The sequence below is a fragment of the Lissotriton vulgaris genome, chromosome 9 (assembly GCF_964263255.1).
Source record: "Lissotriton vulgaris chromosome 9, aLisVul1.2, whole genome shotgun sequence".
In the NCBI taxonomy this organism is placed as follows: Eukaryota; Metazoa; Chordata; class Amphibia; order Caudata; family Salamandridae; genus Lissotriton; species Lissotriton vulgaris.
Window position 1 is genome coordinate 107,080,266 of NC_141697.1, and position 25,057 is coordinate 107,105,322.

The 25,057-nt window shown below is 44.9% G+C and overlaps 1 long non-coding RNA gene across 1 annotated transcript in view; it reads right to left on the minus strand.

The window, feature by feature from the left end:
* The window catches only part of LOC147689682 (uncharacterized), a 159,263-nt gene extending 137,848 nt beyond the window's left edge, over positions 1 to 21,415 (minus strand). Inside the window, exon 1 of the long non-coding RNA XR_015299886.1 lies at positions 21,313 to 21,415. This is a non-coding gene — a long non-coding RNA (uncharacterized LOC147689682). The remainder of the gene's footprint in view (positions 1 to 21,312) is intronic.
* Between the last annotated feature and the right edge of the window lie 3,642 nt (positions 21,416 to 25,057).

Here is a 25,057-nt window from a genome sequence, read left to right on the forward strand (position 1 = left end):
TCTCCAAAGATAAGCAGTACCTTACACGTGTGGGTGAGCCTAAAGCATGTGACAGGCACAGATCAAAACCTTCAAAATAAGAAGACCATATTGATGCTATAATGACATTGAACAATCCAGGTTTTCTGTCTGGTATTATAGAGCCATCCAGGCAAGTGGTTTGCGATTTTTACAGGGAGAAGTGTAGGAACACTGGATGGTATGACTTTTTTAGATAGTCACAGATTCTACAACTTTCCCTCACAAAATAATGAGAAAATGCTGCCATTGTAGCCCAGGTTTAATGTTTATAGGAGCTTCTGGTAAGAAAAAGTAGTTGGATCCCCGCATAACACACCACCCTCAAATCCCCTTGATGCCTAGATTTTAGAAATGCTTATAGTTGATAGACTACTCTGAACACCAGCAAAGTCCAGCTGAACATACTACAGCTAAACACATTGCCAGATTGGGTGTATTTGAAATGCTAAATATTTGCTTCCTTGTTGCTTATTTGGGGCCTTTCTTGTTGTATGTGATGAGCCCAGGCACATAAGTGGGGTGCCATGTTTATCAGTAGAAGTGTTTGAGCACATAATAGAAATTTTTTCATTACCATCTGAATTCCTCTCCATATTTGTCTTCTAATGTATGCTAATGAGTAAAAAAAAACACATTTTACAAAATGCTACCTAAAACATTTGTTATTATAGGTACCCCCAAATACAGAGTTGTGCAAATACAACATTTCCTTAACTCATTATCTTGGGGACATTATAAAAAAAACGCATGGGCTTCCTTCATACCCCTTTTCATTCATTAGATTTTACCATATGAACTGACGCATGGTCGATACACAGCGAGAAATCATTACAAGAAGCTCAGTTGATGAATGTGGGTATTGTGTGTTTTGAGACTACTGGGACACAATATACATACACAAGTCCAAAATAATCAATAGAACGTAACAGTATATTACTTTTGTAAATTTGCCATTTGTTGTTGTTTATTGTAACTGCTAAGTTCGGAATCCCATGGACTTGGTGCAATAAATAGCGAACCGCTCACAGGGGCACTCAAAATGGAGGCCTTACTAGGTCAAGCTAGGTTTTATTTACACTGAATGTTCTAGAGCACTTCAATGTTGCCTTCCTATCTCTTCAGAGCTCTTGGATACAAAACAGCATTTACTTCTCAGTAGGTTAAGTTGTGTTGGTTCAGTCAATCAGGAGTCATAAGCCAGAATAATTTGAGACCTTTTACAGACTTACACAATGCTGCTTGGTAGGTGTGGTAGTATTAATTAAGGAAGAAATGAATGTGTAGTTATGTTCAACAGTGCTATTTGTTAGAAGCCAGTCGAAATGCAAGATGGTTCTTCCTTTAGCTCTTCTTTGATCACTCAGCTTGCATGTAGATTGGCCCAAATAATTATTTGCTTGACTGGACAGGCCAAGGACTAAATTCAAGTGCAGTCTGCATTGAGACACTGGAGTTTTGAGTTAAAGAGATATAATTGTTAAGGTAGTCCTTACCTCCATAAACAAGTGCACAGTGATCTGTGGTGACATGTTGTGCTGTCCACCTGATCACTCCTCCACTCATATGCCTACATGGAAGATGGGTACTTGAGCGATATGTTAAATTATGGATATATTTTCTTAATGCAAACCATTTTCAACCCAAGAGGACACAGAAGACCATTAAAAGTTTGTAACTTGAAGTGAGAGCCAGTGTAGATCATTGAGTGTTGGGGTCATATTTTTTGTGATCTTTCACCAGGCAATTTGCTGCGGGAATTCCTTTGCTGCATACCACCGGCCAGTCATGCTAGATGTGAACCTTGTAAATTAAAAGGTACCGATAAGGGAATTTATTCAGACCAACAGTTAACAGAACTCAGATTGACAAATTACTTGTATCAGTTTATCTGGCCCAACCTTATTGGAATCTGTACAAAATGTATCTTAGTTTGTCTTGTTATGACATGAAAGAACAATCAAATAAAAGAACAATCAAATAAAAGCAGCAACACGGGAAATCTTTTATATCAAAATATTATTTTATATATATATATGTAAATATTTGAAGTTTAAAAGGGTACAATTCATCGCATAGATTTAATCACAAATTCAAATGCAAAAGGAATAAACAAATTGTCCTATAAAACATTTGAATAAAAGTCCAATCAAAAAAATCAAATGACAAATGACTCCTATTTCTTTTATAGTGAGTGGTCACTTGCGTAATTGATAACCAATATAGAAATGGACTTAGCAGTCGGCGTTTCGGTCTTTTGTTCTTAACTTTCAAGACCTTCTTCAGGACAACATATATTTATATGCAACGGAGACCCCCTAAAAATACATAATGCAATAAATTACCATCATATCCTACTGATTCCATCTTTCATTTTTAGAAAAAGAGAACCAAAACATATTGTAGAAAAGGGTAGGGCTGATGTTGATCGAGAACCTTTTTCAGTATTGCCCGGCGCTAACCGGCTCTCATACCACTCGAATCTTTCAAACAAAGAGGCAGGCGCTGGAGACTGGAAGGCAGGAAACAGAAGTTTTATTCCGACGGAGCAGAACACGTCAACTCAGACAACAGGGTATCTTCTCGAGGTGCTCTAACCGCATCTCTGAGGCCTGGCCTCTTATACACTAGCTTATTGCTTTATTGCATAAAACACATCTCTGTCAACACTTTGATGTACGGAAAGACATCCTCAGAATCCCCGCTTCAAGCCCGTTCCCACACACATTTACAGTGGAAGGGAGGGGTTTATGGCCCAAGCATGTGAGAGCGGGGGCTGTCAGCACGCGGGGGATGCCTGCGAGGTTAGGAGAGTGAGAGAGAGACGCGCTGGCTATCGGCAGTGGGCAGAGAGGCCACGGCATTTAAAATGGCTGCCACTTACGCGCACAAATGGGCCTAAAAAGGGACAAGATGGCGCCGATAATGTTGATGTCGCAAACTAGATTTTAACAGTCCTCCCTTTTCAACATATCTAGCCAGCTTGTCTAATTGATATCTATCTTCATCAAATTCCTAACCTCGACATCGTACAATGCTCTCATGCGTTCTTTTTCAAAGTCCAGAGTCTTAGGGCAGATATAGTTTGCACATAGTGAACACAGAAGTGGTAGGCATTGGATTCCTAGGCAGAACCCACATATCACAACAACAGGAATCAGTATAATCGTAAATAACCTCCACCCCCAGTTCTTTACAATACTCCAGAACCATCCACCAAGCGACCATTCTTCTTGTTCCTGGTGAACTTCTGAGGAAAGTCTGTGGAGATGTTCGATGGCTTGGAACACTGAGGGTGAGTTGTCCGGTATATAGGTGCAGCAGCTGGACCCAATGATACGGCATGCTCCTCCACGATCCGCTAGAACCACATCTAGAACAAGGCGGTTCTGGAGAGCCACCAGGCGGACTGCTTGAAGCTCGGCTGTATTGTTCGTAAGGATGCCAGCTGTAATGTTCATTGTTGTTTCAACTGCCTGGGTCAAATGTCGGATGGCACGGCTGTTTGCCATCGGGCCCCAGAGTGGAACGAGTCCCTTCATTGCATCGAGGAACTGTGCTCCGGTGGAGTCGGCTTGTTCAATGTTCTTGGCTCGTTTCTGTCTGTGATGATTCGCTGGAGCCACATAGGTCGGAGGAAGGATGAAGGCAATGTAACAGGTGCCCCCCCAGCCTTTGGGGAGCCAGGTGTAAGCCTTTGTACCACAAACAAAGTACATGTTCGGAGAGGAGACAAAAGGGGGTGGATCAGAGGAGTCCAAAGTCCTGGTGATGCGGCAAGCGCTGCGGCCGACCAGCTGTGTCCCAAGCCCTTCGATGCACATAAGGCCTGTGACGTTGATGACGGATAGGGCCACGGTCAGGGTGGCAGCTGTTCGTTTCCGGAGGTAGGAGAAGGTGGGTCTGGTCGGATTATTAAACACCTGCATTTCAATCTGTTCTTTAACGGGGATGTCCATGTGGATAGAATCGTTGGAGGTCTGTGGGCAGAAGTGTGCAGCAGTTTTCTTCGTTTTGTTCTGCCAGACCTCATGAAAGAAATGTGTCACAGTTCTGCTGGAGGTGGTATTATCCCTATAGCTTTCTTGCAAGAGGATCAGCCAAGCAAGGCAGGAGCCGTGAATTGAGAAGGGTGAAGGGATGAAGGGTATAGAATGTCCAGTGGCGTGGGGTAGCAACCCACAGATCCAGCAGTTGGTGGCATTGGTAGCAAGATTGTGCTGGTGCAGCAGTTGCACAAAGGAGTTGTTCCAAAACTCCTTTCGTCTTTCTCGGAGTTGGGGTGAAAGAGAAATCAGATAATGTGCTTTCATTGTGGTAGGCTGTGCAGTGGTCAGGAATGTCTCATGAGCTGGTGCGCTCTCTTCTACAATCCAGAGGGTGGTCATGAGGAGGAGGCAAAAGAGAAAGGCGATAAAAAGTGCAATAGTCTTTGAACTGTGGATTTTGTCAGCCTTTGGATTTCTGTAGCGAATCTTCGGAGGTCTGGTTGCCTCCATCATCTTCTTATCGGGTGCTTCCATCATCTTCTTATCGGGCGCTTCCATCATCTTCAAGGGAGCTCGGTAGCGGGCAGAACCACAAACTTCGTCTGGCTTTCTCTCCTGACAGCCTTTGTAGTGTTAGGCCACCGCTCTGAGAATTACGACTTAGTCAGTGGTCTGCTTAGCCGAAGCTCCCTCCTTTCGTCGCAGGTTATACCCTTCTCTGGATGGCACAGTGGGGTCGGGATATTTTGCCAATTCGAGTGTCTCTGTATCAGGAAAACAGTTCAAGGATGGCCGGTCTTTGTTCAGGAGCTCTTCCTGGGTGGTCACGTCTTCGGTCGTCGTCAGAGTCAGGGAGATCTTCTTAGTGTGGTGTGCATGCACCCAATTGCGTTTTCCTTCCACTCGAAGTGCTGTTCGGGTGGTGATCAGGACTTGCCAGGGGCCCATCCACCGGGGTTCCAGACTCTTTGCACGCTGGAAGTTCCGGATTAGTACGAAATCCCCGGGTTGCAGGTTGTGTCCGGGACCCCTGGAAGCATCGGGAATGGCATGCAGCACCTGTTGGTGGATAACAGACAGTGTTTTAGTCAACTGGTACAAGTAATCAGACATTAGGACGTCCGGGACGTCATGAATGGATGTCGGTTTTGGTGCAGACCAGATATTCATTGGCCGGCCGAAAACGACCTCGTAAGGTGTCAAGTGGTGTTTGGTGGGGGTGGAACGCATTGAGAGCAAAGCCAGTGGGAGAGCGTCTGGCCATTTCAGTCCTGTGGTAGCCACTATTTTAGCTAACTTGAGTTTCAAGCTGGCGTTATGTCGTTCAACTAGTCCAGCAGATTGGGGGTGGAAGACTGCGTTGAACTTTTGTTTTACACCCAACCCCTTCAATATGAGTTGGATAACTTCGGCTACGAAGTGGGGGCCATTGTCGCTCCACAAAATTCGGCAAAGGCCGTAACGAGGGAAGAATTCCTTTAGCAGTACCTTTGCAGTGGTCATGGCAGTGTTGTCACGAGTTGGATAGGCTTCCACCCACTTGCTAAAGGCGCACACTACATCAAGTACATACTTCAGACCTTGGCATCGTTCTAGCTGGATGTAGTCCATCTGCAGGACTTCAAACCGATGACTGGGAACCCCAAACCCTCCCCGGGGTACTACAGTTCCTTTCCCGGGGTTGTGTTGTAAACATATCAGACATTGTTGAACCAGACGTCTGGCGGAGTCTGCGATCTTGTCATTGTGCCAAACTTTGGAGACAAGTTCGGTCATGGGGGCAGATCCTATGTGTGCAGGGGAGTGTGCCATGGTCAGTATGGGGATCAGGTATGAATCGGGTAGCAACCATTTGTTTGTGTCTTTTGTTCGCCAGCAGACTTCATCGTCTTTCAGTCCCACCCGTGCCCATTCAGTCAATTCGTGTTGTGAGCTGGCCATTTGGATGTCCCTAATAGTTTCCCTAGCGTCTGTCCATTTCTCTGCTTGTGACCTGGTCACGTACATGCGTGTCGTCGTCCTATTCTCAGCTGTGGTTCGGGCAGTGATGTCAGCCAGTGCATTCCCCTGTCCAATGATGTCTGTCACCCTTTTGTGTGCTTGCCATTTTATTACGGCAAGTTGTTTGAGAAGAAGGACTGCTTCAGTTAAGGCGGAGACTATATCTCCGTGTAAGATGGGGGTGCCGTGTGAGGTCAGGAATCCCCTCTCCTTCCAAAGGAGCCCAAAATGGTGAACCACCCCGAAGGCGTACTGGCTGTCGGTGTAAATGTTTGCCGTGGTTCCTGCTGCCAGGATACATGCTTGTGTGAGGGCAATCAGTTCTGCTGCCTGTGCAGATCGCTGTGTGATGCGGGCTGTCTTTACTACAGTTCGGGCTGTGGTAACTGCATAAGCAGCTGAGGTGGTACCATTGGGGAGTTTGATGCAAGAACCGTCCACCCACAACTCTCCGTCAGGGTCTGGGAAGGCTGTGTCTCTGAGATCAACCCTACTCCTTGTCTGTTCGTCCGTGAGAGTCACACAGTCATGTACAGGGGACACGTTGGGATCATTCTCTGGTAGGGGTAACAAAGTCGCTGGGTTCAGTGTGGTGCATCTCCTCAGGGTGATGTGGGGTGCAAGCAGAGTCAATTCGTATCCAGTCAGTCGTGCGCTCGTCAGGTGTTGAGTCTTGGTCTGGTTCAGGAGGGTGTCAACCGCATGGGGTACTAACACCGTGAGGGAGTTCGAGAGTACGATCCCCTCACTTTGTCAGATAGAGATAGCAGCGGCAGCTACAGCTCGAAGGCAGGCAGGCAAAGCTCTGGCTTCGGGATCAAGAGTGGCAGAGAAGTAAGCGCATGGGCGTTACTTTGGGCCAATGGACTGGGTCAAGACTGACAAAGCACATCCCTCCCTTTCGTGAGTGTAGAGGGAGAAGGGCTTCGTGTAATCGGGGGTACCTAGGACAGGGGCCGAGCAGAGGGCATCTCTTAGTTCTGTGAAGGAGGATTGGCATTCAGGGGTCCAAGGGAGTGGGAAGGGGACATCTTTAGCCAGCAGAGAAAGCAGTGGTTTCACAATGAGGCTGAAATTTGGCAACCACTGTCGGCAGAAGGAAGTGAGGCCTAGTAGGGAGCGGACTTGTTTCTGAGTTTTAGGGACAGGGGTTTCTAGAATGGTTTGGATTCGGTCGGGAGTAAGTTTCCTTCCGTCTTTGGACAAAAGGTGGCCTAGGTAAGTGACCTCGGGTTGGCAGAATTGCAGCTTCTTTTTGGAGACCTTGTGGCCATTTTCCGCAATGAAGTGCAGGAGTTGGATGGTGGCTGTGACTGCAAGTGGAGTGGTGTCGGCCGCCAAAAGGATATCATCGACGTACTGTATCAACACCACTCCGTTGGGTAACTGGACTGCGTCCAGTTGTCTCTTGAGGGCCTGACTGTAGATGCTGGGGCTTTCAGTGTAGCCTTGGGGTGCTCGACAGAATCTATATGAGCGGGCTTTTAGGGTGAAGCCAAAGAGGTATCGGCTATCTGGGTGGATGGGGATAGACAAGAAAGCGTTTTTTAGATCAATGACAGTGAAAGTGGTGGCAGTGGAAGGAATCAGGGTCAGAATAGTGGTGATGTCTGAGACCACGGGGTACTGAGGTACAACTACTTTGTTGACCTCTCGTAGGTCGATGATGAAGCGGTACGCTTTCTCATCTCCCTCTCCTTGCTTTTTTATGATGGGTAGGATAGGGCTGTTGCAAACATTGCTAACTACTTCCTCTACCACTCCTGCGTCTATCAGGGACTGAATAATCTTTACCAATGCCTTCTCGCCCTCGGGCGATATCCGATATTGTGGAAGTTTTGGGAGTATTGCGTCCTGTCGAACGGTTATGTGCACTGGGTCAATCATCATGCGTCCTACGTCCGAGTCAGTTTTGGCCCACAGATACGGAGGCAGAGTGTCAAGTAGGGATGAGTCAGCGTCAGTGATGGAGGACATGCGTCGGGAAGGACAAAGTCTGAGCAGAGCCGGGTTGTCGTATAGGAAGACCCGAACTCCATCTTGTGAACACCTAATAGTGGCTCGGAAATGCTTTAGCAAGTCAAGTCCCATAATGGCGTCAGGGGTATTTGAAGAAAGCAAAAACGTTGTGTCAGTGATGTTTATTTTCTAGGTCAAAGGAGATCGGTGTGGACAAAGGGTTAGTGGAGGGCGTTCCATCGAAACCTATCGATGTTACAAGTGAGCCAGACAAGGGTGCCCTTGGAATCAGTTGTTTAGATAACGCACTACGTGTCGCGCCAGTGTCTACCAGAAATGGAGACTTCGTACCCAGGACCTTAGCGGTGACATAAGGACCTTGCTGGTCAACATAGAGCTCGGCTGGATCCCTCCCTTGCCCTAGGCAGTCCTATGCGAAGTCGTGGGTGTCGTCACAGTCAGACTGTTGGTACTGGTTTTGTCGGGGACGGTCAAATGTGTTCGGTCTGCCTGATCCGTCGTTATTCGTATCGTTCGTGGACCCTCATCCCTGTCCTCTATTTCTCGGTCCACCCGCTACGCCTTTAGGGTCCCTATTCTTGTTCATCTCCAACAGAACCGGACACTGGGATTTCCAGTGGCCGAATCCCTTGCAGAATGCACACTGGTCTTCGCTAATATCTTTACGTCCAACATAGGGTGCAGGAGTACGGTCTTTAGGGGGTGGATTCCTAGGGGCATTCATCTGGTAATTCCCCTTGTACTGCTCTCGACCTACGGTCACCCCTTGCAACTGTGCAATCATCACCCTTTCCTTCAAGTCCTTTTTCTTTTTCTCAGTCGGCCTATCGTTTTCGTTTTTCTGATGCTCATAATATTGGGCCATCTGGAGGATAGCCGCGGGTTTGGAGGCTGCCCAACTACTCTCGCTGGCCTGCAGTTTCTGAGAGACCTCCTGCGACAGACCTTTGACATAATTCTGGACAAACAGATGGTGTCCGGTTGCAGTGGTCATGTCCTGGCCACTGTAATCGGAGAACACCGTTTCAAACCGGGAGAAGTATTCCGATATGTCTTCCTGGGGTTTCTGGCGACAGGCCGTTACTATCGACCAGTCCACTTTCTTTTCTGGGATCAGGGTCTTTAGTTTCTGCACAATTTTGTCTGGGAGTTCTAAAATGGATTTCAAAGGCTTCTGTCCAGGCTCTCGCTGTCTATCTATGCCATCGAGTTGTGACTAGGTATGTCCAAACAGCTCGAGGTAGTCGACTTTCCGGATTTGCTTCCACACATCAGCTGGCAGACATAACCCGAAAAACAAATCGATGTCAGCTAGGGTCATAATCGTTGAACCTAGGGCTGTACCTAGTTCAGTATAGAAGGCAGTGGGTTTTTACGTAAATCGGGCAGAGATTTCCGGAACGTCAGAATATCTTGCCGATCCCATGGTTGGTAGACCCAGTTATACACTACCCTCCCTCTTGCATCTTGGTGGTTGACGTCATCGTGTGTTCCCTGACCTCGTGGGGGAACCCAGTAGGGGGCAGCCTCTTTTATTGGCATCATGGTGTTAGCTTGTTCTATTTGTGGTTCGGTCGCTACAGATGTCGTAGGTTTAGCTTCCAACCCTTGTTCAGTGAGGTGGCGGAAAACCTCAAGCGTACGCACAAGGAGGTCCGTCACGTCACACTCGCCCTCATCCCCGATATCGACCTTTCTATACAGAGTCGTTAGGCTCTCGGGACCTTTGTCTCGAGATCGGTCCTCATACGCATTTAGGGCATGATAACATAATCGTACAACAAAATGTCGTCTGTGGCTCCCAGCATATGAGTTGAACATATCCATGATGTGTTCCTCACTCTCCTTTCGTTCTACTAGTGTCCTTACTACCTTGTCAATCCCTGCTTGCTCGTCTTTGCTTAACCTGTTCGTTCTTGTGGAATCTGTCTTTCGGGCCTCAGGGTCATCTAACATCGCTGCTTGTGCTGTATCTAGTTCAAGGAGTTCGGCTGGCGCGGAGGCCATGGGGACCGAGGCCCTGGTACTACTCTCGCCTGTGCTTGGGGGCAGCGGGTGCTGCGCTAAAGGTTGGGAAGGGGAATATGGAGGGGGCATGTAGATGATCGGAGGACCTAATAAGAGATCATCGTTGGCTCGCTGTTTTGAGGGTAATTCAGGGTAGAGCGTAGAGGGTGTTCTAACAGGACACTGACTCGATGTTTCAGACTCTTGTTTCCGTTTGGCTTCCTCTCTCTCCTTTATCTCTTCTTCTAATTTTCTAGCAGCTAGGTGAGCTGCTTTCCGTAGCTCTTTCTCTAATCTAATCTCGTTTCTCTTTTTACGTTGTTCTGTTTCTTTACGCCACATGCCGAGACTATCAAGCATAGTGGGCGTTGTCTTATTGTTACCAAGGGCTGTTTCTAGCACGCTTATTTTATCTTCATCGAAGGATCCTATCAGTGGCCACTGACTTTTCTGATCCCTTTTCGTATATTTATGCCATAGTTTGCTATAGGCTATGGCGATTAATCCATGCTTCATGAACATGTCCTTATTAGGGGTGCCTTCCAGTGGAGCTGGATGGTTCATCTCTAATAAGCGGTCCGGGCTGAACCAACTACCAATCAGTGGGGAGAAGATAGGCATGACAGATTACAACGGGGGACAAAGGTCCGCGCTACCTATCCTTTCACTACTTGCAAAGACTAGACAGAATATTTCTATTCTACGTTATTTGCAAGCAGAGAATACCTCAAAAGAACCAATATTGAACAGTCAATGTTCGGACAATAAAACAATCAGTGGGGAGAAAGAATAGGCACGACGGGTTACAACGGGGACAAAAGTCTGCGTTACCTACCCTTCACTACCTGCAAAGAAAGAGAGAATCTTTCTATTCTTCTCCGTTTGCAGACAGAGAATCTCCAACAAGAACCAACAATTCGAAGAGTAATACTAGTATTTTCCAAACAATCAAACAATCATTTCGCAATTTGCCGTGTTACACGACCTTACCCGGACCGCATGGACAGTTTCTTGTCTTCCGAATCCAGCGCCCGATCGTCCTCTATTTTCCGCGACTGTCGCGGCACTCCTGATGGTTCCCAGTCAGGACCGTAGATCACTCGAGAGAGGTCTGCTCGGAACCGGTGAAGTTCGGATGATCGGCTGTCAGACGAGGGTCTATTGGACAGGAGCTCTCCCGATCGTTGCAGTCGTTCACTCTGTCGTCAGGACCTCTCCCGCTGGATCCACGTATCACTGATGGGCCCCACGTTTGGGACGCCAATTGTAGAAAAAGGTAGGGCTGATGTCGATCGAGAACCTTTTTCAGTATTGCCCGGCGCTAACCGCCTCTCATACCACTCGAATCTTTCAAACAAAGAGGCAGGCGCTGGAGACTGGAAGGCAGGAAACAGAAGTTTTATTCCGACGGAGCAGAACACGTCAACTCAGACAACATGGTATTCTCTCGAGGTGCTCTAACCGCATCTCTGAGGCCTGGCCTCTTATACACTAGTTTATTGCTTTATTGCATAAAACACATCTCTGTGAACACTTTGATGTACGGAAAGACATCCTCGGAATCCCCGCTTCAAGCCCGTTCCCACACACATTTACAGTGGAAGTCCCCACCCCGGTCACAACAGGTGATGATTGTCACGCAGCTGGGCATTCCGCCGATTCCCGGAATGCATGTGGTTGATCAGATCTCATGGGGTGGGGGCTTTGATCAGTTGTGGATCCTTTGATGGGGGAGCTTCCCACTGTATGGGGGCAATAAACAGCATCCGCAGGGCTAGGTGGTGGCCTGGGAACAAGCAGGACGATCGGGCACAGAGGAAAGGGGGTTTTATCAAAGGATACAGGATCGTGAAAGGAATGGAGGGAGGTGTTGAGCTGGGAACAGGAAGGGGTTCCGAGGCAGGGTTGCGCTAGAGAGGGGTTTATGGCCCAAGCATGTGAGAGCGGGGGCTGTCAGCGCGCGGGGGACGCCTGCGAGGTTAGGAGAGTGAGAGAGAGACGCGCTGGCTATCGGCAGTGGGCAGAGAGGCCATGGCATTCACAATGGCTGCCACTTACGCGCACGAATGGGCCTAAAAAGGGACAAGATGGCGCCGATAATGTTGATGTCGCAAACTAGATTTTAACAATATGTAACCCGTGTGCAATGTATACCTAATTGTTTACATGTTGTTAAAAAACATCATCCCTTTTTCAAATTTTAACAACTGTCAGATACCACTTTTTCCCCAAAATACTCGTTGTGTATAACAGTTTGGGCACCAATTGAGAACCAACCCATGTTATCTCTGTTCATTGAGCTTGTACATATATTAATGGCAAAATTATATCTGATGATATCGATTTGTAATACACAACTTACTTCTGAAAGCTGATTTTAGCAGAAGTCCCATAAGATTATTACCAATGGAAATTTGGCGTCACAATTTTCTGTAATATAAAAATCAATACATTAAAATCTTGAGCTATATTCGACCTGAATCAACCCTGCTGATCTTAACATGTGGTTGAAACTTTACCTGAACTGTTTAGTATTATTCCTTCAGGCCTTTATTTCAAGGAACTTTCGTTTGCAGCCTCTTTATTCTTATTTAAGATGCAATATTACTTCTCACTTGCAAATGAATCTGCAAAGTAAAAGATGTTCGAACTTAATCAAAGAGGTTTATCGCTTTTTCTATGAATCTGAGCTAATTTCAAGGAGACTCAAAGAGACATCTTTATGCTGCATTTAACCTGATTTCAATCATTACATACGGGGCTACTACTCGGGCCCATTGACCCCTATGAAAAGCCTTTTAATTACAGCTTAATCTGGAATTATTTTGAAACCAGTTCGCTTTGGTCTAAAAACATCACAACACGCATTTAATTTACATTGATACCAGACCGCCGGCCATTGCTTTAAAACCTAGGCGAACTAGTAACATGTTTCCGATACATTTGTATCTGATATTCTATTTAAACTTGCTATCGCGGCAGACATATTTAATGTTCTAAACTAAGCTGAATACAGTGTTTTACATTTATTTGACAATTATCGCAGCAGACATGTGTCCCGCTTGGAATCAGGTTCAATCAATTGTTTGACACCAGTTTGAAGTTAATATTAGCGTTCGGCAAACAATAGCCTAGGCATTGTGAAGACATTGCCATTATTTGCTTGCTTACCTTCAGAGAGTATTCACAGAAAGTATTCCTCTAACGCTCCACAGTCTTTCCGGTTCGAAATGCACTGACGCCAAAACAGCAATCGACGTTCCCTGCATTTCGCACGGTTTATAAAGGCCTCTCGAAGCAGCTTTTGAGTGGCGGCCATCTTAGAGTGGTAAAGATTACTCTGTTCGATCCCGAGCGTTTATTTTTGGATGTTTTCATGCCATCAATTTAAACTCATAATTTAAGTTACATGAGAATTACAGTTTTCAGATCAATCCAAATTCATGATCTAGATCGCTTATAAAATACAATTTCTACATCGTGAGCGCTTACAAAACAACGTTTTATCAAAGGGGCCATCTTGAGATAGTGACAAGTGCCGCATTAAATTGCTGCAATTCCTCTATCGGGGAATCCAAAAATCAATTGCAGATCGTAAATTTATTCATCGTAGTGAATCATTATGAATTCATTCCAATTTTAACCTCATTTGTACTGACAATAAATGCGCTCACGAAAAGACGCTGTAAGAAGACAGCCATGTTTAGGAATTTGATCTTATTGGTTCACACAGTAAAATAGTCAATCGACCATAGATCTGGGATCACCTTGAGTTTAGTAAAAGCTCGATCTTGGGCTTCCCTCTGTATTTCTTGTTTACAGTGACATATGTGACTCATTTGGAAGCAAATGGTATTGAGTATGTAGTCATGGCTAAAATTCAAGGTTACTTTTTGTCAATATTCCTTCTCGATCATGATGGAAAGAGACATGTCGGTTGTTTAATCAAACAAGGGGCTGTCGCTAGAACATGTGCTCACAGTCTATGCATGATGCCCTGGCTGTATTTTCATATTCAAATGATCAACACTAGATACATGGTAGCCTTTAGAGAGCACAACAATTCTTTTATACATTTTCATTAACCCAATAGCAGTGGAGACAGTTCTTTTATATATTTTCACTGACCAAATAGCAGTAACATGCATATCAGTAATACAATCAACAGAATTGCTGTCACTGAAAAATTTGCTCACAATCTGTGTAAAATTTCAATGCTTCATTTCCATGCTTAAGTAAATATAGTCTACTTTGAATACCAGAGATGTCACACTGGCAACAGAATAGAGAAATACATGTTTATAACCTTATTACTGATATTTCCACTCTAGTGGTGGCATAGGAGCACCGATGTGTGAATCACTAGAGTAAGGGTTAGAAGAAGTTATTGATGTGTTCCATCTATTGATAGCTCAGGGTCTGCTTATGTCATACATGTTAGTGTATGCCACTCTGTTGCAGAGTTCAAGCCATTCTTAATGCTGTCCACTGAGTCTATCCAACGATTCTCTTTCCGTGTCAAAGCCTTCCCGACATTTTTTTGTTTGATGGTTGGTTTAACCAGTTTCACTACCCACCAATCCATTTCCTTTTCTGTGTGTTTCTGCTGGATATAGTGATCTACCAGTGGGGCATTTTCGACTTTGCACCGAATCCTTGATTGGTGCTGTAAAATTTGCTGTTTCGGTCTTTTTATGGGATTGAACTCTTGCTGCATGAAAAGACTGACAAGCTGCATAAAGACATACGCAGGTACAGCAAAGAGAAGACTTATCCTTACCTACAAAAAGATTATTATCAAACACAGGGAACCAAGGAAGGCCCGAACCATCACCAGCAAAAGAGGGCGACTTTCTCTGATACAGGATCCGACACGGACAAACTTCAGCTGGTCCTTTTAGACCAATTTACGATCAACAACCTTCCAATTCCAGACAGTCTCTTTTAGGACAGGACAGGAGAGGTTCAGGTCCACCTCGGAAATCGCGGGGTGCGAAACGAGGATGGTACCGCAACCAGCATACTCCGGGTCAGAGACAAACCCGGAATCAATACTACGAATGGTGAATAATGAAACAACAATTCCGATTTTCAATCTGTCCAGTCATCTGTTGGCTGAGGCTGAGATCTCGGTCTTGTCAGCTGGAATTTCATTTGTCCCAACCAACAGGAGCAACCGATTCCAGAATTATATAAATTCTTCAGGTTGATCAGATTGAAAAACTTCTTTTCAGGAACACCACCCAATGCACAAAAAGACTTCACAGATCTTCATCATCCATCCACGTTTTTTCCATCCGACAATATGGTGGCCAAAGAAATACTAACCTTTGAGAGTGCAGTTATTATTGAAATTGAAAATCTATTGAATAAATCTCCCTTTGTGAAAAACAATCTCACAAGAGATGAGCAACAGGCTCTGAAGAACCTTGGGCCTCATTTATGAGGCTATGCGTCACTTTTACGCCGCTGGTGCATCACTTTTTGTGACGCACCAGTGGCGTAAAAAATGAGCCTTGTTGCACCATATTTACAAAGTGACGCATCTAGGTAGATGCGTCACTTTGTAAACCCCTGCGCCACATTATACCTGCGCCAGGTATAATGTATGCAAGGGGGCGTATTGACGCAAGAAAGGTTCGTAGAAGTGACGCAGTGAAATCTATGTGATTTCACTGCGCCACTTCTAGGACACAAATGTGTCAATTTCTTACGCCTGCCTCACAGCAGGCGTGAGACTGACGCATGCCCTTTCACATGGGGCTTACCCCACGTGAAAGGACACCTTGCTGGAGTTGCGTCACTTTTGTGACACACTCTAGCAATGCGTCACTTTTGCGCCATACAGATACGTCAGAAATACTGACGTATCTGTAACTCCTTGCGCAATGATGCGTCATACTGTAAATATGACGCATCATTGGTGTCGCAAGGAGTGCGCAGTGAAAAGTGACGCATCGCTGTTTTCACGCAGCGATGCGTCACTTTTCATAAATGAGGCCCATTGAATCTCTAACAGACACCATAATTAAACCAGCCGATAAAGGCGGGGGGATAGTGCTATGGGACCGTGTAGCATACAAAACAGAAATGCTTAAATAACTCACAATAGAGACAAACTACAAAGAACTTTCAACAAATCCCACAGCTAGACTTGAAAAAGAGATTACATCACTCAGCCTTAGAGGCCTCAATGGTGGTTGGCTTAGTGAGAAGGAAGCTGCATTTTTGATTAACAAATCTCCCACAGTGCCAGCTATATATATTCTTCCCAAAGCCCATAAGCATGCCTCAATTCCTCCAGGGAGGCCAATAGTCTCGTGCTGCAACTCTATTTTAAAACCTTTGGCCCAATATTTGGATTTTTTCATAAGGCCGTTTGCTGTGGAGTCTAATACATACATCAGAGACACCACTGCGGTAATCAATAAACTTGAAAATCATGACTTTGACCCTAACTATGAGATTCTAGTATCAATGGATGTTGAAAGTTTATATTCTAACATCCCTCAGAACGAAGCACTGATAATAATAGAGGAACTTTTAGACACACGTATGAGACCATATAATGTGCCGACAGAATTTATCATAGACTGTTTCAGGATCTTCCTATGTGAGAATTTTTTTCTTTTCGAAAAAACTTTTTATCAGCAACTCAAGCGAGTAGCGATGGGGGGCGGTTAACGCCCCAGATATAGCAAACATCTATGTCTCAAACTTTAAGCATAAATTCGTCTATCATCCTCTCAATCCCTTTTCAGCCAACATTTCATGTTGGCTGAGATATATAGACGATATCGTTTTAATCTGGAAGGGCAGCCAAGAACTTCTTGCTCAGTTTCATGATTGGTTGAACAACAGGAATCCCAATCTTAGGTTCACCATAGAGAGTAGCAACAGTGAAATGAATTTTCTTGATATAACAATCAAGGTGGGAGATGAGAACACTCTTTACACTACCTTGTTTACCAAGCCCACAGCAAGAAATACATTGCTGAAATACAACAGCCATCATCCCAAGGCCTTGAGAGATGGTTTGCCTTTTGGGCAATTTCTTCGTTTACGAAGGAACTGCACAAAACGGCTTGATTACTTTAGGGAAGCGAAAATACTAAAGGATGAACTCCATGCCAGGGGTTATCCCAACAGACTTCTGAAAAACTCGCTCAAGAGGGCATGGTACAACAATAGGTATGCGCTCCTGGAAATCAAACAGAAATCCGATCGCAAACCTCTGGTATGTGTTACCACATTTGGCACAGTAACCAACCAGCTTAAGAAAATAGTCAACAAACACTGGCCTCCGTTAACAACACTTCCAGAACTTATCGAAAAGCCATTGTTTGCTTAAAAGCGTGGCCCAAATTTATGTGACAGACTGGTGCATGCATGTGAAACAGAAGCGGCTAATATAGTGGACAATATGAAACAACTGGTGCCGGTCAAAGGCCACTTTAAATGTAATGGTTGCATTGCCTGTACTTCAACAAGAAACATCAAATGTGTTATACTAAATGGGAGAGTCACCACGATTAAGCACTTCTCCAACTGTAAAACCACCAATGTGGTGTACAGTATAAAGTGTCCTTGTGGTCCTCCTTTTGTTTTCTTTGCATCTTCCATAGATACATTGACAGTGCCCTGAAACGCGTCGGCATGTATTAAGGAGGACTTTTGGTTAAATTCCCAATACCAGCAAATGCTGGTCCAAATTAGTCGTCATAGATTGACTTAACTCCTTGGATTTTGTATTGATTTAAGTTTCATTTTTCAATGTACACGATTATATGATGTATAGTCTTGTCTAATAAATTTTGTGTTTTATGTTGGATGTACAGGATGTAGATACTTTATTCATTTAAAGTTAGGTTGTAAATGCCATTCATTTGTGTGTAAATCTTACTGTATATTTGTGTAAAGTTGTGTAAATATGTGGATATATAGATGTGTCCTTTTTTGCTGAGTAAACGTCTTTTTTGAAAAATCATAAAATAAATATAAATAAGTGGTATAAATAAAAATACCGGGTTGATCTGGACAAATAGTGTTTTCGACCTTCTTTAACTTTGGATATAAATGTAGGTGGTTAGGCACTTTTGTGTTTTTTTCATTATAAATAGGGTCCAGCCTATCCACCTGTCCTCGAGGGCCCAACTCCTTAGGTTTTCCAATTAATATATTTACAAGCTCAATGAACAGAGACAACATGGGTTGGTTCTCAATTGGTGCCCAACCTGTTATACGCAACGAGTATTTTGGGCAAAAAGTGATATCTGACAGTTGTTAAAATTTGAAAAAGAGATGATGTTTTTTAACTACATGTAAACAATTAGGTATACATTGCACACGGGTTATATATGTTTTGGTTCTCTTTTTCTAAAAATGAAAGATGGAATCAGTAGGATATGATGGTAATTTATTGCATTATGTCTTTTTAGGGGGTCACCGTTACATATAAATATATGTTGTCCTGAAGAAGGTCTTGAAAGTTAAGAACAAAAGACCGAAACGTCGACTGCTAAGTCCATTTCTATATTGGTTATCAATTACGCAAGTGACCCTAATAGGAGTCGTTTGTCATTTGATTTATTTGATTGGACTTTTATTCAGATGTTTTATAGGACAATTTGTTTATTCCTTTTGCATTTGAATTTGTGATTAAATCTATGAGATGATTTGTACCCTTTGAAACTTCAAATATTTACATATATATAAAATAATCTTTTGATATAAAAGATTTCCTGTGTTGTTGCTTTTTTTTTTATTGTTCTTTCATGTCATAACAAGACAAACTAAGATAAATTTTGTACAGATTCCAATAAGGTTTGGCCAGATAAACTGATACAAGTAATTAGTCAATCTGACCGAGAAGCCTACAGGCACGTAAAAGGTTTTGTCTGCTGTGCAGGATGGGGGTACATCAAACCATTATGGTCACAGTTCATGAGGAAAAACTGCTTTGCAGGAAAATTGTTATATCTTACTTACTCCTTTACAATCATTACAAGCTCTGTTGTAGAATCTCCTGTTCTCCACAATAGCAATACTACAGAGAGCCTGACGGTATACATCTTTAAAAGCTGCCATTTTGTGGCATTTGCCAAGTGGGTCCTTTTTTCTGTCGCTAGTGGACTCTCTCAACGAGTTCATGGATAGTGCTTGGCTCTGTTCTGCAGAAATGGTAGAATTCTGATTCAATAGCCTGGAGTAGTTGATGGTGGTTGATGTTTGTAGATATGGTCTTAAGCCTGCATTGATGCACCTGTTTCTGTTTCTTTGCCCAGGTACGGAATCTGAGTTAATGTACCTCAAAATATTTTTAGAAAAGGCAGAATTTGAGAATGAGGGAGTGTGCCTGTTCTGGAAGAGGAACGGACTAGAGCAAGGCAGGATTTTAGGGCTTCAGGAGATGAATATGATGCTTAAGCTGTGATGTAAGAGCTAGGTTTCAGAGATGCTTTTATGTTTGAAAGATCATCTAGAGTCAGAGAGTTTGGTGGGTTCATTTAGATATATTTTGGAAATCTAGTGTTCAGTTGTGTTGCTTGTGATGTTGCACTGGATGTGGCATGTCAATGGACACATGGGGTTGATAGAGTGGCCTACTACTTTGAAGATTGTGTTGCTTTCGTTGGTAGCTTTAACAATTGTGTCTCGGTAGGAGATGACCTTGCTCAAGTGATGCCCTGCTCACCTTTGTTTCAGGCTAATTTTAGAACCATGACAATGGAATGTGAATATATGCTCCATGGATTAGGCTTCTACAATTTTACAGGATAAATGATCAATCTTGATGCAGTGAATTTATTTATTTAGTAACATCTATTACACTATATTAACAATCACAAATCCAGTTTAGAGGCAACAGAGAGCTGTACATTCATTGGAGAAAGAACTCGAGAGCCAATACAAGGGTATGAGCATCAAGTAATGCATTGCATATTTGAAATACATTACAGTCTATGCATTTACAATTGTATTACACATATTTTCATAGTTGTAGGTATAGGAAGATTAAGTGATTTGGCAAGGATCACATGATCTAAGTCAAGTGCCAAACACAGGATGAGAGCTCAAGCCTTGGAAGTCAAGGTGTTACAGCAAACAAATGATGGACAGAATGCTGACAATGCAAACATTGTCCCTGAGTCAAAATATCTGGGTTAAATCCATCGTTCTTATGCCCACTAGGCCACTCCAGTTTGGACCCAGCAATATGCAAATCAGCCTTGACCCTGTGCCCAATGGGAACAGTTCAGACCGAACTGCCAGGCCAGGTCCTCCCTGGACCTCAAACAAGCATCCTGGGACCGGTTTCAGGGTATGTCACCCTTCTTCAGCCACGCTAGCTTGACTCCAGTAGCACAGTGAGCAAGGGACCCATGTCTGGGCATACCCATCCCACTTAGGGCAAAGAGTGTTACAGCAAACAAATGATGGGCGGAATGCTGACAATGCAAACATTCTCCCCCAGCCAGTTAGCTCGAAACCGGTCCCAGGATGCTTGCTTCCGGTCCAGGGAAGACATGGCTTGGCAGTTCGAGCTGGACTGTTCCTATGAGACACAGGGTCAAGACTGATTTACATACAGCTGTGTCTGAACTGGGATGGCAAAGTGAGCTAAAGAATGATGATTTATTCAACCCAGATCTGAGATTGGGGGAGAGTGTTTGAAAAGTTTCAGCACTCCGTCCATCATCTCCTTCTGTTTGCTTTGACAGTCAAGGTGACAGCTTTGCCAGGAGACATCTCATCTCACACTACATGGTATTTGTAAACTATTACACAAGCCCAAAAATCAACCCAATACGATATTGTCATTTGGACAGCTATGCAGCAATGCTATGGCCAGATGGAGAGTCAAGGGGAGCAGAAAGAGAAGATAAGAGGATAAACTAGGCCATATTTCCGAATTCTCCCTGGATATGTTGGACCCCTTTCAAATCTCTGTACATCGATCTACAGGTCAGGGCTCTAACATGATTTCTAAATGTGAACCATGAAGCAAAATTAAACGTGAAATGCATGTGAGACGCAAACAAATGAACTAATTTGCCCTTTAAATATTTCACGGTCTCTTCTGGCAAGAAGTAGCAACATATCACTTACATGGGAGATTTTAGTGGTGAAAACACATTTCTGAATTCCATATTGATTAGTATTGAGACAATGGTCTTTTAGCCAGAAATCTCTAAGGTATCAGGAGAGATTTGTTAAGAAAGAAACTGTCGCTTCCCCCAGAATAAGAGCTTCCCGCAGAAAGTTGGAGAATGTGTTATTGGTATTTCTTTTAAGTACCTGGCTTGATGGGGACCACCTAGTGCTTAATTTGAACCAATGGTTTCTGGTGCTCAGCACCAGCACTTAATTGTCAACACCTGTACTTATGACAGTCTGCCTCATGGTGGCACTGTTTGTTTGATTTAGAGATGAACAATAGTACAGTTGTTTATGATTCAATATACATAAATAAAATTACTAATACCTGACACCCAAGCTATTCTTATAGCTTTGGGGTTCTGGAATAGTGTTGATTGTCATACTTGAAGGAGTTTAATGGTTGGTAGTTGTGTTTCTACTGTCATTGGCAGCGCTGACAAGGGTAATGGGTGTTGCAAGCTGCAGAGTCCTCCTGACGAGGGCCCCGGAAGTTATTATTTTTGTTTTTTACAAATTAAGCACTAGATCCACCACCTACAGTTTTCCTTCACATGCCTCCTTAATAAAGCCTTGTTCAGGTCAGGTCACAGAGATGTGGTGTAAAAGAGAGTCAGCCTTTTCCACTCAAGGTCTCTATCTAAGATATGCTCATCTTGAAATGTTAAAAAGCCCCAGATTGTTTTCATAATATCTGCTAACAGATGTATCAACGTCTCATTTAGATTGTGTTGGTCCTCCTGCCACTCAAGTTTTCCTTCCGACCAGCTGCGATGTATTCGGATGTTCTTTGAAGGTCCAGCAAAATTCACCTAACATGAGGAGGACAAGGTTGATTGCAAAGGCAACCTCTTCACATGTGCATTCAGATTGTTATCTGCTGAGATAACCTAAGCATCACTCAATCAATTAATCAGGATTTATAAAGCACGGTTAATCACCCAATAGGGTATCCAGGTGATAGCAGGTCTTGAAGGCTTATTCGAACAGCCCGGTCTTGAGGCATAGACCTACCGAAAATGTACGTTTGCATGTTTGCCATATGTTTTGCGATATGCAGTAAATTCTTTGCAAAAATTCTAGTATTCCATTTGCTAGCCTCCTGCAGGGTACCCGCTCATCTTACTTTGACTTACATCCTGGCTGCACGCTGCTACATGCTTGGTTCTCTTTGACGCTCTGAAGCATAGGTTCCACAAGGACATCTCCATGTTTATCGTAGCGCAGGGCCCTCCAACTGATGACATTACCATTAAAGTGTTTGTTGTTCAATGAAGGCCTGCTGTATGTCTGCAGCAGACAGAACATAATCCCACATATGCACATCTCCCATCTCGCCCACAAATGACTCCTTAGCCTCAAATGCACCGCCAAATGAATCTTGCTCTTGTCCAAGTATAAATTTCAAAGGTCCTTCAATGGTGTGCCCTTTTGACATAACTTGCCTAACCAATGGTTCTCCATTAAGCCAGAATTGTGTCACCCCTGATGAGAAATCCCATGAGCTGCACAGATGCTTCCTCTCATGGGCATTTCTCAGGCCTCTGAAAACCCTAAGTTGACCCCCAACATACACAGAATATGGATCGGTAAAAACATGATGATAATAAAGTATGATATTATTGAACTCAGTGGAGCTGCTCACAGAAAACAGTGCAAATGGAAAGGGGCGACCATTCGGTCCCCCCGAACGTATGGTGGAGTACCACGATCCCCCCGGGAAGCCATCTTGGGCGGGAGGCGAGTCTCGGCTGGTATGCCCGAAGCGGCGTAGCCGGGGCGCGCCTTTTTCCCGCCCTGGAGTGGGTTGTCCTAGACACTGACGCACTCGGCCACGCCCTCGGAGGCGGGCGGGGGCGGGTTGACGCCCGCCCTGAAGACGGATAAAAGAAGCAACAAGCCAAGAAAGCATCCTCTTGTTCCTGTGCTCTGAAGCTGCACCTCCCCGCTGCACGTGAGCTCGAGACGGAACGAAGAGCCAATTTTGAGCGTTGTAATCTTTCTTTTTGTCTTACAGATATCCCGTCTGAGAATGCCTAAGAAAGTCGGAAAGCGGGTCAGTACGATCAGATGCTCCGCATGCTCATGAAGGAGGTAGCCGATTTGAAGAAGCAGATGGCGGCTAAGAACGGGGAGGAAGGACCGAAACGGCCTTTGCCGGGAGTAGTCCCCGGTGGGAGAGGCAAGAGGTCCAGAAGGGGGGCGCTTGGGGGGGAAACCCCGGTTCCTGATACCCCACTTGAGGAGCCAACCCCGGTGCCGAAGGAGGGGAATCCGATCCCCGTGGTGGTCACCCCCGTGACCGGGGGAGATATGCCTCCCGAGTTAGCGGCACAATTGGCAGCGTGGTTGGGAAAAGATAACGAGGGCACCACGGCTGACGACGCCCGGGCAGTAGTGAGACAACTGCGGGAATCTAGGGAGGCTGGGAAGGCACCATCTTCTGTTACCCCGCCAGTTCCGGTGGGGGTAAATGCAACAGGCCCAGGTTCGGCGGCGGATGCAGCTTCTGGTTCAGGTAAGCGGCCATTGCCGATCGCGGGGGAAGGGTCTGTACCTTCACGAAGGGAGAAGGTGGCTCAACATGTTCCACTGGAAATTAAGGAAAAGATTTGGGCGAATAAGTATGTTAATATTTTTTCTTTGCTTACCGACCATTACGAGATGGAGCATGTTAAGAGCCAAAAGGAGCTCATGCATCCAAGTGTTTGGCGCGCAAAGATGGCCGCCTTCAAAGTGGACGAAAACATTGGTACTTGGAGCAGAGCGTGGGGCATTTTTACCTCCATCATGGGTGAGCGCAGGCCCGAGCTGCTGACCGAGTTGCCTATTTATCAATCGCGTATCATGGAGTATTCTGTAGCGTATGGGGGCAATCAGTGGTTCTGCTATGACAATATTTTTAGAAAAGCTAAGGAACACGACCCAGTTCTGACTTGGGATTGTTACGACTCCGTGTCATGGCAAAAAATGGAGAGTACTGGAATGTTAAAAGTGCCATTGTCAGGGAGTAGCGGGAGTGAATCTTCCCGCCAATACTCTGGGACACCCTTTCGGATGGGTGCAGGTAGCGAGTACCACTCGAAGCCGAGTGGCAACGCAGGTAAAAGGGGGATCTGTTGGAATTTTAACAGAGGTAAATGTACGAGGCCCCAGGGGTCATGCAAGTTCAGACACGAATGTGGGGGGTGTGGGCAGCCATCCCATCCTGAGTCCATGTGCAGAGCCAAAACGGGTGATAACGGTGGTAAGGGAAGCGCCAAACAGGTCTGAAATAGTCCGAGGGGCGACTTTACCTACTCCGATTGATACCATGGCAATGATTCCCTGGCTCAGTAAATACCCGGATCATGCTTCCGCTGGGGTGTTGCGGAACGGGTTTTCATATGGTTTCCGCATCCCAGTGGGGGACTTTCAGGGTGTAGCTAACTGTACGAATCAACTATCGGTCTTACAGCATTCGGCTGTGGTACAGGCAAAGATTGGGAAGGAGGTGACTCGAGGTCGTGTCGCCGGTCCATTTGACTTGCCACCGGTTGATAATTTTGTTTGTTCCCCTCTAGGGGTGGTCCCCAAGAAGGACCCGGGTGAATTTCGGCTGATACATAACTTGTCAGCCCCACGTGGTCTTTCCGTGAATGATGCGATAGACCCGGAAGTGTGTTTGGTGCGGTACGCATCTTTCGATGAGGCCGTCGCCATGTTGAATCGCCTGGGGCCCGGGGCGCTGATGGCAAAATCAGATATCGAGTCAGCGTTCCGGTTGCTCCCGGTACACCCAGACGATCAGCGTCTCCTTGGTTTTAGGTTTCAGGGTCGCTATTACATGGACAGATGTATGCCAATGGGATGTTCTATATCTTGTGCCTATTTTGAAATGTTCAGTTGTTTTTTGCAATGGGTCT